Below are 13,073 nucleotides of genomic sequence, written 5' to 3' on the forward strand. Positions count from 1 at the left end.
AAGGTAATTAAGAGAAAGGGTGATTTATTGTATGTCAAATGGCTTGGGTTCCCAAGTAGCCAGAATTCATGGATTTCCACTAAGGATGTCCAAGGGAGCACGCCGTGAGCCGGGAGCGCGCCCGAGTTCGCGTGCAAACCTCACACTGTCAAGTTGATGATTTTGAGAATATACTTGTGAATGGATATGGATTTGAAATAGTAATGAAGTTGTACAATGGTATTGAACATTAATATAGGGGTGTACAGGCGAAGATCAGGATTTTTAAAAAAGTGGCCAAAAAATGATCCTCACGTTTTTCTCGTGTAAAAAATGCCCCCGTATAGCCTCTAAAACGCCGAAAGTGAGGTAAAACCGCCATATTGCCACTACTAAGCTGTCTTCTTTACACTCATCAGCACTGGCAGATGGTCGGCAATCAGCGCAAAAGGTACCTCCACACTATAATCCCAGACATCGAGGTTTGAGGCAATCGAGTCTATACATCTATCCCCTCTGGTGGGCACACGATTTGTGATGAACAAACCCTGTCCACGAAGTACGGTTTCCAGGTCCTCGGATAGTGCTGAGGGCATGTTCAAGGCAATATTTAAGTCACCACCCAGCACAATGTCACCACTTTGTCTATTTATGGAGCTGAGGCATTTATCTAGGGTATCAAGAAAAATATCTATGTCGCCGCTCGGTGGCCTATAAATGGATACAATGACCAAATTGTGATCCAGCAATTCCACACCACATACTTCAATATGCATCTCAAAACAAAATTGAGTTAAGTCAAGTGATTTAAAATTGATATCTTGTTTAATGTACATCATCACACCACCATGGATATGATTATTTCTATGATAACCAGTAGCATAAAGTCATGTTCTGAATTTCCCTGTAAAATTCTACTTAATTTTCTAACCAGTGTTCACTTATACTTAGTACATCAAGTGATTTATCCTCAGCGAACAGAGATATTAGGTTTAGTTTATTTAATCTGGGAAAGAGAAAAGTTGGGAATTTCCTTGCCACGAGTTGGGACAGTTGGAAAATCAGATACAAGAAAAATATATTTTTAAACTAAATAAAATTTAAATATTTGCGAAAATCCATCAAAGATCCAAATTTCTTTGACTTAGACGAATAAACTTGATGTTCCTTTGATTTCATTTAACTTTGATTAAACTAGGCTAAACCATGGCTAAACACGCCTTATTTTAAGAAATCAATAATCAATTAGCGGTATAGTTTGTTGGAATTTCGTTTACGAGAAATTTTGTTCCTTATTGGACGTATGTTGGCTACCTTGATCCTGTCCTGTGTTGATGATTTTCTAAATGATCCGTCTGCGAGACTGCGAGTGCGAGTAGTAGTAGTGCGAGTTTGAATTTTGAAAGTGCAAGCGATCTTCAGTTCAATTATGTTGTTTGTTAGTGTTTTGTTAGTTAGTGTTTACAAGAAATTCAAAAATATTTTTCATTTAAGTCACATGAACTATATTTTATACCTTTTTTTGTAGTATTTGGAGTACGCTAACTGACAGGAGTACTTGCTAATAGGTAGATTAAAATAACATTGAAGATAGGTTTTGTATATCGGTATTACCTTAAAAACTCTCATTTTTTAATAACCTAAATGTAATATTTATTCTCTGAATATAAAAAATCTACAAAAGTTATTTATCATTCCTAATTAAGAATTTACAAAAATGCATCAACCAACTTAATCACTCTGAAACAGATCTACGTAGACAAAACATAACCTAAAATTTGATGTTTGACTTTCACGTTTGAGTTTGATTTTTGTCTAAGTTCTAGTTTGATGAAGATGAAGGTTAACATTTTTATTGTATGTAAAAGGCTATGTCACACTACGCTACTTTACTAGCAGGGGAACGCGCCAAGGCGCCACCACGTCAACCCGCCACCAAGTCAACCCGCCATCAAAAAGAAGAAGAAGTTTGAGGTGGCGGGTTGACGTGGTGGCTCGTTGTCGGGGTGGCACGTTGACTCTAGCGTGCACGACAACCCGCCACCTCGGAAAAATGTGTGGTGGCGGGTTGTCGTGGTGGCACGTTGTCCTGGTGGTGCTTAGACATGTTCATACACGTCAACCAGCCACCTCTTTAGTGTGGTGGCGGGTTGACGTGGTGGCTGGTTGACGTCTACGTGCGAGGTGGTGGGTTGACGACACCGAACATTGAGCGTACGACAACTCGCCACCTCATAAAATAGTGATGGCGGGTTGACGTGGTGGCACGTTGTCGCTTACATGCGAGGTGGCGGGTTGACGAGAGTTAACATGGGGCGTACACGACAACCCGCCATCTTTGTTGGCAAAAGCCGCTGTTGTCTGTGTATTATAAAATGCATCTCTTTTTGCAGTTTACCTGGACTTGTGTTACACTAGTTTACTGTTAAGTTAACTAGACATTAGTTATTGTGAATTCATTAATTTTCGAATTGTTTTAATCAATTTTTCCTTTTAATCAACGGTTATTGTTTAAAAAAAATTTTGTAAGATAAACTCAATACAAATTAAACGACTTAGGGTCATTCTAGAATTACAATAACAATATTTGTTATGTTTTCGCATATTTTTATTAAAGACAAAAACATGAAACTTTAATAATTTTGAAAAATAAGTTATTAGTTTCTTAGGATTTTTTTTAGGTGTATACCTGGTATAATACCTATACTTATTTTCTTTTTCAGCATTATGACAATGAATTGCAAAATAAGTTACCTAACAACTTCATCAATTAATTGTAATTCACATGTGTATGGCCTAAACAAAAATTATGAAAATGTATTGTTCGGTTATAATTTCTCTTAAAGCCGTATTGTGGTGAAAATAATAATACATTCAACCAAAAACATAAAACAAAATATACATCGTTGATACAGAGTACAACAGACTAAAATGTACTTTGTGTGGTCTAGCGCGCACCTGTTTTTCTATTTAGAAGAATTTGAGAAAGGATACAGAACTAGACTCGACCGAACCGGTAACTTACTTTGACCTCCTGAGTCAAGGGTATTGCCCAGAGAAGTTCATACCAGACAGATATATTCCAAAAATCTCATTAGGAGATATCTTAAACTAAGATTTCTATTGAATTTATCATGCTCTGCTTGAAATTCCATTTCATGCTTCAGGAAATACCGTACCGTTACTTTGGTATTATTCGGAGGCCACTTGTTTTCTAGAGGGATTTTTTACCTAAGACAAAAAAACACATAATTAGAAAGAACATACTTTAATTAACTTACTGTCCAAATATGAAATTATTGCAATTGCAATTAGTGGTTTTTGAGTTCTGCCTCCCAGAAGGCAAGATTGAGTTGAATGCGTCACCGCCCCTAGCTGCCACACGAACTCCGCCGAGTAGATACTGAGTAAATACTGCGCGCTGTAGCGGTTATGTTAGGTTGGGTTTCCTCGGTTCATTATGAATCTAACAATACAACATGAGTGACGATACCTGAGATACAGGTGGTGACAGGTGATGCGCGCGCTCCGGCCATTGGTCAACGACCTGACCTTGGCCTACTTGGAGGGGATTTGGCGATGGTATGACTCATCTGGTATCATTCCATCCATAACGAAACTAAGAAAGTTCTACAAACATATTTATGATAACCCAACCTACCATAACCGCCGCAGCACGCTGTATATAAGGGTGGCCTCCGGATAATATCAAAGTAGCATTAATACCGTACTTTTACTCTTGGCACAATGGGTTCTTGGCATTCCACTAATGTACTGTTGAAAATTGTATGAAATAATTTATTCATATTTAAAAGTATCTTTACTAACTAAACTAAATCTGTGTACAACTTGTAAACAAATCAAATATAAACAATAACAATAATCACATAATAATGACATCTATCTATACTATTATAAAGAAGAGGTGGTGTTTGTATGAGATAAACTATAAGCTACTGAACCGATTGTACTCAAATTGGACAAAAATCAAGCTACCGCTCCGAGGATTACTACCCCCCACCTTCGATATTGAACTAGTATCTGCTCCACGGGCTTTCAAAATTCTGAGGTGAGGGATTTTTAACTTATTTAATACGCAAGCAGGTTTTTCTGTGACATTTACTCCTCCGAAACTACTAAACCGATTGGCATGTTTTTGGTGTCATTTGGAAAGAGCGTAACGTGAAGTTGTGCAGGAAACTTTCTTTTTAGGGAAATAATTAGAGTGAGGCCCTGGGGCCCTTTACAGGTTCATATTTCTCCATAAAATTCATGGGAAACAGACATTGTTATCTAACTCCAGCTGTTGTCAGAAATTAAAAATGAGAAGAAGAACATATGTTAATTGTAAACATTATGTAATTCACACAACTATGTGGTAGGTTTATTTATGCAATTGATTATTGAAATGAAGAAAAATTCTATAACCATAAGTTATAAAAATTATGTTATTGATATATTTTAATGTAAACAGTAGGGTAATTACAATGTAGGGCATACATTTTTGTAAACATTTGATTGCTATTTGTTTAAAAATTCAATCTACTTAACAAGTATTTGGATTAGGCAGTATGGACTTTTGGTACATCTTCCCGTTGCGAATCACGGACACAGCAGCTAGTTCCGTTTATTCACTAATTGTAAATAAATTATAACGTAAAGATATAATTGACAGTTGGTAGGAAGACGATTACACTAAACAGGTCGCCAATTTTTTTTCAGATAACGTATTATCTCGTCACATTATGGTATTTGGTAAGTGACGTTTTAGTACAATTTTAAACGTGTCCAATATCATTTAAAACAGTGATTTGGATTGTTTTGTCTAAAATCTTTCAAAAAATATAATCCGACGACTAAATAAAATAAATTAATACAAGAATATAATAGTTTTATCAACAGCAGAATATTAGTTTGGTTCTCTTTTGTGATTACTACGTGAAATGAAAACAGTATTTAGGTTGGAAATTAAAGGACAATCGCGATCTCGCAACTATACGGGAAAGTGAACTGACCTGAGTGACCCGACACCTCAATAACTGGAATGGCCTGTTGATGTGAAAGAAAAATCTAAGAAATTTCAGATTAAGTCCATTCGCAGAAACGTGAGAGGGGATTAACGGGACACCCTTGTATTCTGCTCCCTAATATTTCCTTTAAAGTGCCCAGTACTGACTGTTATGGGTTTGTTTATATTAAACAATCGGCCAAATACTTTGCACCAGGTGTCCACGTCTACATTTTACAACATGCATTTCGTTCACCTTTCCCAATAATAATCCGTGGTTCGTTCCTGATTTTTTAATAATGAGACATATTGTGCTATTGTTCTAAATACATACGAGAGATATTCAAGAAGGCAAAAAGAAAGAAAAAAAGTTTGAGGTAATAACAAACCTATATTTTAATCAGGAAAGTGTTATAATCATGCCAAATTTCAGCCTAATTCCGATGTGCCCAATGAATTGTTATTGAGTGATTGAACCCCAAACAAACACACAAACATTCATTTGTAATATTAGTATAGTAAAGTAGCACTGTACTTCAACGTATGAATCAGGCCGTAACTTGAAATAAACGCTTAGGCCAGTTACAACATCCAAATGTAATATTATTTCGCCAAACAGCGTTGATCAGTTACTAAACGGAGGCAAATGGTACCAAAAGTCATTATCTTGCGAAAAAAACATTTTTTTTTCAAACAAAAATCAGGTTAACAAAAATAAAGGACTTTGGCTTTGACTTTTTTCAGGTTATAATCCTAAGTCAAATTTGTATCTAATTGTATAATGAAACTGCTTGATGCAATGGGGTGTTGTACTATTTTTTTAAAGCATCATTTGTTTATGTTTATAATCCATACCCGGTCTCTTCTAGTATTCGTGGTCTAATCACAGAATACCGATAATTTCACCCGAATTACCTTTTGAATTCAAGTGAATACAATTTTCTTTGCGTCTTGCTTTCGCAATCACCATTTTAAAATGGCACAAGACTATCCCTGACTATCGCCGGTTAAAATGTATAAAATGCATGCTTTTCACACGCATGTTGCGTGCGCACGTGGTGGTAGGTGCGCATAAAAACTTATATATATATATTTATACGCCTAATGAAAAAAAAACTTTTATTCACTGGCAATTAAGTAAAATAACTGTTCTATTTTTGTTTTTGGTATACGTTTTTATCAACTCATATTAATACGACTGTGTTTTGTGAAAACTACTCCTCCCTTATTTGTGGACAAATTTCAACGTTTATAAACTAAAATATCCAGAAATGCTATTTAAGAGTTAGGTACATTAACTTTCTCTAAATTAACTGAATCAAAGTACAATATATTTAATGCTACAGAATATAAATCCAACCGATTTATTTATTGATAAATCCAACCACGAGGTGGCGGGTTGTCGAGGTGGCACGTTTTCGCCTTTGAGCGAGGTGGCGCGTTGACGGCACCGAACACTGAGCGTACACGTCAACCCGCCACCTCGTAAAAGAGTGGTGGTGGGTTGACGGGGTGGCACGTTGTCGCCTACGTACGAGGTGGCGGGTTGCCGACATCGAACATGGAGCTTCACGACAACCCGCCACCTCTGATAAAAACTGGTGTTGGCGGGTTGTCGTGGTGGCATGTTGTCGTGGTGGCTCATTGACTTGAGTGTGTACGACAACCCGCCACCTCGGAAAATTGTGTGGTGGTGGGTTGTCGTGGTGGCCTGTTGTCGAGGTGGTGGGTTGACCTGCACGTACACGTCAACCCACCACCTCGGTTTTTTTGTGGTGGCGGGTTGACGCCTCTGACCAAAACACCGAGATGGCGGTTTGACGTGGTGGCGCACTGACAGCGACCCACTAGCAGCTACTAAGTAGCCAATGTAAAGCGGACTAGCGGCTACTTGCACCACGTGCTGTCTGCCTGATTTGTTTATTCTAGTTTATTTCTTTAATTTCTGAAGTAATCATGAGTGATCCGAAGTGGGGTGGGGGAGATGTGATTAATTTTTTGAACCTGTATAGGAAATATCCGTGTCTTTGGGACATAACCTCTCTTGAGCTAAACTAGTAGCAGCAGCTAGTCAATAGAGGCTACCAAAATAAGTGTGACAGGAAAAGTAGCAGCTATTTCAGTAGCTGCTACTAGGTAGCTGCAAGTAAGTAGCCAAGTGTGACACGGGTGAGGTTCATAATGTCCAAATTTCACAAACTCCAACGTCTAAAATATTAAATAAACAGTGTGTTTCATAACCTCCAAACTTCATAAACTCCAAAACTATAACTTTCAAATAAGCACAGTTTCACAATGTCCAAATTTCACAAACTCCAACTTTTAAATATCAAATAAACAGAGCGGTTCATAACCTCCAAGTTTCACAAGCTCCAACGGTACAGTCTCTGCCATAAGTCAATCGAATTGGCGGGATACCGAGGCGGACGGGCCGAATGAACCTCTCTGTTTTACACAAACATACATTCACTCAACCTGCTCTGCTACACTTATTTGTTAACATACAAATTTCAAATTGATATATTATTTTTCTGGAAAAACCAGTGCTCATTACTATGTAGCTAGTTTTTACCTTAACATAATTTTTGTAATTTATTTAGGCAAATTAAAACAGATGATTGTTTTTTAACACCATAAAAAACATGAAAAATGTAGTAAGCGAGGAACTTTTTTATTTTTTGGTCAGGAAAAAAATTCCTGCGGCAAAGTTTTAGATCGAAGTATGAATTTTTATTTTTTATTTGAAGCTTTTTTTTATACGGAGCCTGCTTGTATCATTTTTAAGCGATTAAGAATAGGCATAAAATCGCTTGGCGCGGCATTGGCGCTAGGAGTTTGGCCGGCTCAGCATCAGTTTACGGGATATAGAAACTGAGTTTCTAGCATTTAATTATCATTATATTACATCAAATATGTCATTACATTACGAAGAATGGTAACTTAATTTACAGGCGTATGTTTGTGCATTTTAATGAATGCTTACCGGTAGTCTATATTTTACAAAATTCTTTGATATAAATGCTTCCCCGATTGTAATTTCGGAAATTGTCTTCGTGAAATATGAAAAGGCATATAAAGATATGGAGATAATTTAAGTTCTTGGTAAAACCCACTGAATTAGCTACCTGGCCCAGTTATTATTTCTACTTTTATTCTCCTTTCGTTAAGGTAAACTAAATTAGTGTAAATGCATCCCTTTGACTAAACTTTACCCTAGATTTGGTTCTGGTCAAAATAATATAAACAAAAATAGAAACTACTCTTATTCTAAGTTTATGTGGTGGAATTCCTGCTAAAAGTGCGATTGACTTTACATTCTATCGAAATAGGCCTATTTAAAACGTTCAGCGGGTTCATAGTTGAGACCATGGTTGAGACCACATTACAATACCTATTTATTTGCTTCTTCATCCTCTTTAGCCATTTAGTTGTTAGATAGTATTACATGTTATATTCAATGGATATATTATGATTTTATTTTAAAACATTTAACGAGTTTATATTCATCTATATTTGAAAAAGCTAATGAACGACTCACGTCTAACATTTTTGCCACTGCAGTGCATGGTTAGGGTTTGATTACCCATTTTTGTCGAAACCAATCACGAAATTACGTTTCTCCAGCATTGACAAGCTGACAAGCATATAAAGAAAAGGAAACTACCTCAAAATATTACTGTTATAGGTTTTCCCTGTACTTTATTCATACTATGCATGCTAGTCTATATGATTTTAACCCCTTTTCCTTTGAGAAACAGGATGTACCTAGTTAAAACCTTCTCCAAACAAAATTAATAAATCCCGCTCACTGGAACCTGTCATAGTAATTGCTTTAGTGAAAAAATATATTGTCTCTACGAACTTTTTTAGTTTAATTCTCAGGTTGGTTCCAGAGTAGCCGTTGAGGTCGTTCCACTTTAAACAAAATATTGATTAAACACTAAAGTAAGCGTCAAATGTTTACAGAAACGTTTAGAATACCTATATCATCTCATTATAATGTTTTTGAAATAAAAACAAAGCAGGAGTTTTCCATTTAATATTGAATCCATAATTAATTAGTGAAATTAGTGATTTGTGTTAAAATTTTATTTGGCGTTTTCTGGTATCTTGGGTTTGTTGTTAAAGTTAGTGATGGTAAAAGGCCTAATTAAGTTCGCAGTTTACATGCCGATTTTGCAGTTTTTTTTTTAAGTCAGTAAAAGATAAATTAATTTTTATTTTGTCCTTAGGTAATTAAACATACGGCACGCGTACGATATAGTTTCTTTCTACACGTTGCAAAATGCTGAATTGCCCTACCTGTTTAGTGTTTAAGCAATCTACAGAAACATTGTTTGTAAAAAATTAAAAAATACAGGCTATTTTATGCATTAAACTATTGGCTACAACTTAGCCACAGGCAGAACCTCTCTGACCAAAACAAAAAATAGGCCTATATATTTTTTTGCAAAGTATGGTGTTTCCTCTTGACGATAGCTTCCCTCTTGACTGCAACGCCAGCAAGGCCGTGGTGCGAAGTTTTTGCTGGACTGTACTTTTTCTTATCCAACCTATTACCTTATCCAACCCCTAATCAATTCGAGCTAAGTGCTGCATACATTTTAATTTATATTCACTGAAAAATTGAGATTCAGACTAGTTAAAGTTAAACTGTGTAATGAAATGTAAGTGATAATTTAAGGTAATATATTATAAATAATATTACAGAAACCCTTACAGTTAATAAAACACTATTCTACAAATTCTCTCCAGAAAGTAAATCTCATGAATAATTAACCACTACGGAAATCTATATATATAATACGCTAAGCCGATTTTTGTAAACAGACCTCCTCCCTCATTTTTGGACCGATTTCGATGATTAAAGTGTCAAAAGAATGGCCCTGATCTGTAGTACACCAAAACTGTTACTGTTAACACGCATAGATTTTTTACTAAACTCTGTACTACATTAACATTTCACTTCATGACGGTTACCCCTATTGTAATAAAAATACTAAACGGCCCAATCCACTGTCACCTTTCGTATGTTGTATAATACCGATAATACATGTAATACATGGGATGGATTGGGCCGTTTAGTATTTTTATTACAATAGGGGTAACCGTCATGAAGTGAAATGTTAATGTAGTACAGAGTTTAGTAAAAAATCTATGCGTGTTAACAGTAACAGTTTTGGTGAAAACGACTCTTTGACATATAAAAAACTAACAGTAAACCGTATATCGATCCTTATTTAGTTCACGCAAAAACTACACGGATTAAGGATCACCCTACTAAAACAAAGGTTCTACTTACAATTTTATCATTTGTAATCGTTAGTGGTTATTGAAGAATATATTTCCCTCGGAAAAACATAATATGTTACACCGAGTAGTAACTATGTTACATATACTTTTTATACATCGAGTTAAAAGTCGTCCAAAACCCGAAAGGTAAATCACAGAATAAATATAAATTCACAGTAGGCCTATAAATATCTTGACGTAATAATTAGTGTTACGTAACCATTAAAAATGTTAGCAGATCATCCATTTAGTACATGTATACATATTGTCATTTCTTGTGTAATTTAAAACAGATTCTTTCAGCATGCATTACTATACTATACCAGCAGCATTCATTCTTCTTTTTCAGCAATGCGTTCACCTACGATGAAACTTAGCAGCATTTAATTATTGCAATGGTTCTACGCATCATCGACTGTTTTTAATTATCCTAAAATCGATGCACGGCTCGAGTAAATACGGAGTGAGGAACTGCTACCAGTGCTACCCGGCCTCGAACGCCGGAAGTGGCGCGGAGGGGGGACGGTCGGTAGTGATATCACTGAATCTAAATCAATTCGATTTTAAGGAGTTTATTAACAATCTGTTTTCAATTAGCCAATTTGATATCTTGTCTAAACCTTTTCTTATTTTTAGTTTCAGCGACCTTTTATTGAAAGCTGAGCACACAAGAGCTGTGTCATCATCATAGGCAAATATTTTTGAACATAAATCAAGCTCCAGCAAGTCGTTTATATATATAAAAAAATAATGGGGTCCAAAACCACTCCTTGAGGGTTGTCAAATTGCAAATCAAGCACTTCACTCAAAACATTATAATCAATCACGAGAAAATTTACAAAATGAATTTAATTTATTGTACCGTAAACACCCTTGTTTGTATAATTGTTCTTGCAGTTGTATTGAAGTAGTAGAATATGTTAAATATCTAGGATTGTTTGTTGATCATCATTTAAAGTGGGAGCAGCATGTAAAACAACTTTCAATTAAATTAAGGAAAATAAATTATGCTTTATATCACTTAAGAGACAACATTAGGAGTGAGCATTTAAAAAAGGTATACATCTCCTGGTTTGAAAGTGTGATGAGATATGGAATAGTACATTATGGGGGTACTTATCCTACCATATTACAACCTGTCATCACGAACCAAAGACATGCACAGAGGGCTGTTTTTGGATTTAAAAAATATGATAGAGTAAGTTATCTTTTTGAACATGAAGAGCTTTTAACCTTCAATCAATTGCTTGTATACTGTTTGATTATGTTTGTTTTTTAATATCCGTACATGTTTAAAATGAAACCTGTCAATAGAATATCTCGATCAGCACAATATTACTTGTTAGCAGAAAGCTTTTTTAAAAAGGAAACTAGTAGGCATCAGTTTTGTTGTCTTGGTCCAAAATTGTTTAATGCGTTTGTAAAAATGTTCGGTAATGAAGTTTATAATGATAAAAGGTCTGTGATAAAGTCAAAAGCTTTGTTTTTTTCTATCAATCATAATATAGCATAACTAATCTGTAACTTATTTTTAGCTTTGTTTTAGATAAATAACTATTTATATTTGCATGTTGAATTTATTGTCTTTCTAAAAACCGTGTTCTTATTAAATTATTCTAATTTGTCTAAGTGTTATTTATATGATTAAAACTGTTGCAATAGGAAATGTCTACTCACTGTTCTGTTAAAGTGACAAAGAAGGAAAAATGAGTTTTTTTCTGCCACAAACAAGAAAATGAAATGTATTAATAAAAATATGTTTTTCATCCCGCGCGTGCTTTGCATGTCACAAGGGATTATGTATTTAATAAAAAAATTGCATTAATTAAAATTGTTTGAATTGAATTGAATATATACATATATAAAAATTTTAACGAATGGTGTTTTTGGCCTCTGGGGACATCAAAATGAAAGAGTAAATCCATCCCGGGTCTAGGTCTTACCATGCCACCTACGGTAATAGCTTATTTCCCTATAAGGAAATTCGCTAAAAATGACATCAAAAATGATTGAAGCAAAAATTATCAGCGGTAAGTTTAAAGGAGAAATAGTCATAATCCAAAGAATAATGATGATTTCATCCGAATTACCCTCTGAATTTAAGAAACTAAAATTTCCTTTTTGTCTTGCTTTCGCAATAACCATTTTAAGACACCAGGGCAATCCCTGACTGTCGTCGGTTTAAATTTAGAAAATGCATGCTTCACACGGACAGCTGTACACATATATATACAAATATAACGATTTTAACGAATTGTGTTTTTGGCCTCTGGGGACATCAAAATCAAAAAGTAAATCGGTCCCGGGCCTAGGTCTTACCGTGCCACCTACGGTAATAGCTACTGTACTTTCTTATAGGGAAATTTGCTAAATAGAATCTAAAAACTATAAAAGTTACCTATCTAATAACTTGTTGAATTATTTACATTGAACACTATTTTTAAATAGAATATGCAATAATCGTTACAACAACAACAACTTCATACCTTAATATTTTATACGACAGTCAAAGACTCCACTGTTTGTGATTACGCATTTTTATTGGTAAATAAAATGTATACAATGCTTAGCTCTCCACTGAAAAGGCAAATCAAAATATAAATTATCACCTTGTCAAAACTTTAACATTATTGAACTAGCCACATTAAGTTGCAAAGAGAAACGAGACTGCTGTCGAGTAAAAAAGTGTAAATACTCGAGTATGAGCTTTTATTGAAACGTTACCAGTATACCTACAATATGATGTATAAGTTAAATCCTACTTATAAAAATGTATTTCTGCGTTTATGTATGT

Source organism: Macrosteles quadrilineatus, unplaced genomic scaffold, assembly GCF_028750875.1.
Source record: "Macrosteles quadrilineatus isolate MER2022 unplaced genomic scaffold, UCM_ALF_1.0 Scaffold_1__1_contigs__length_201487025, whole genome shotgun sequence".
In the NCBI taxonomy this organism is placed as follows: Eukaryota; Metazoa; Arthropoda; class Insecta; order Hemiptera; family Cicadellidae; genus Macrosteles; species Macrosteles quadrilineatus.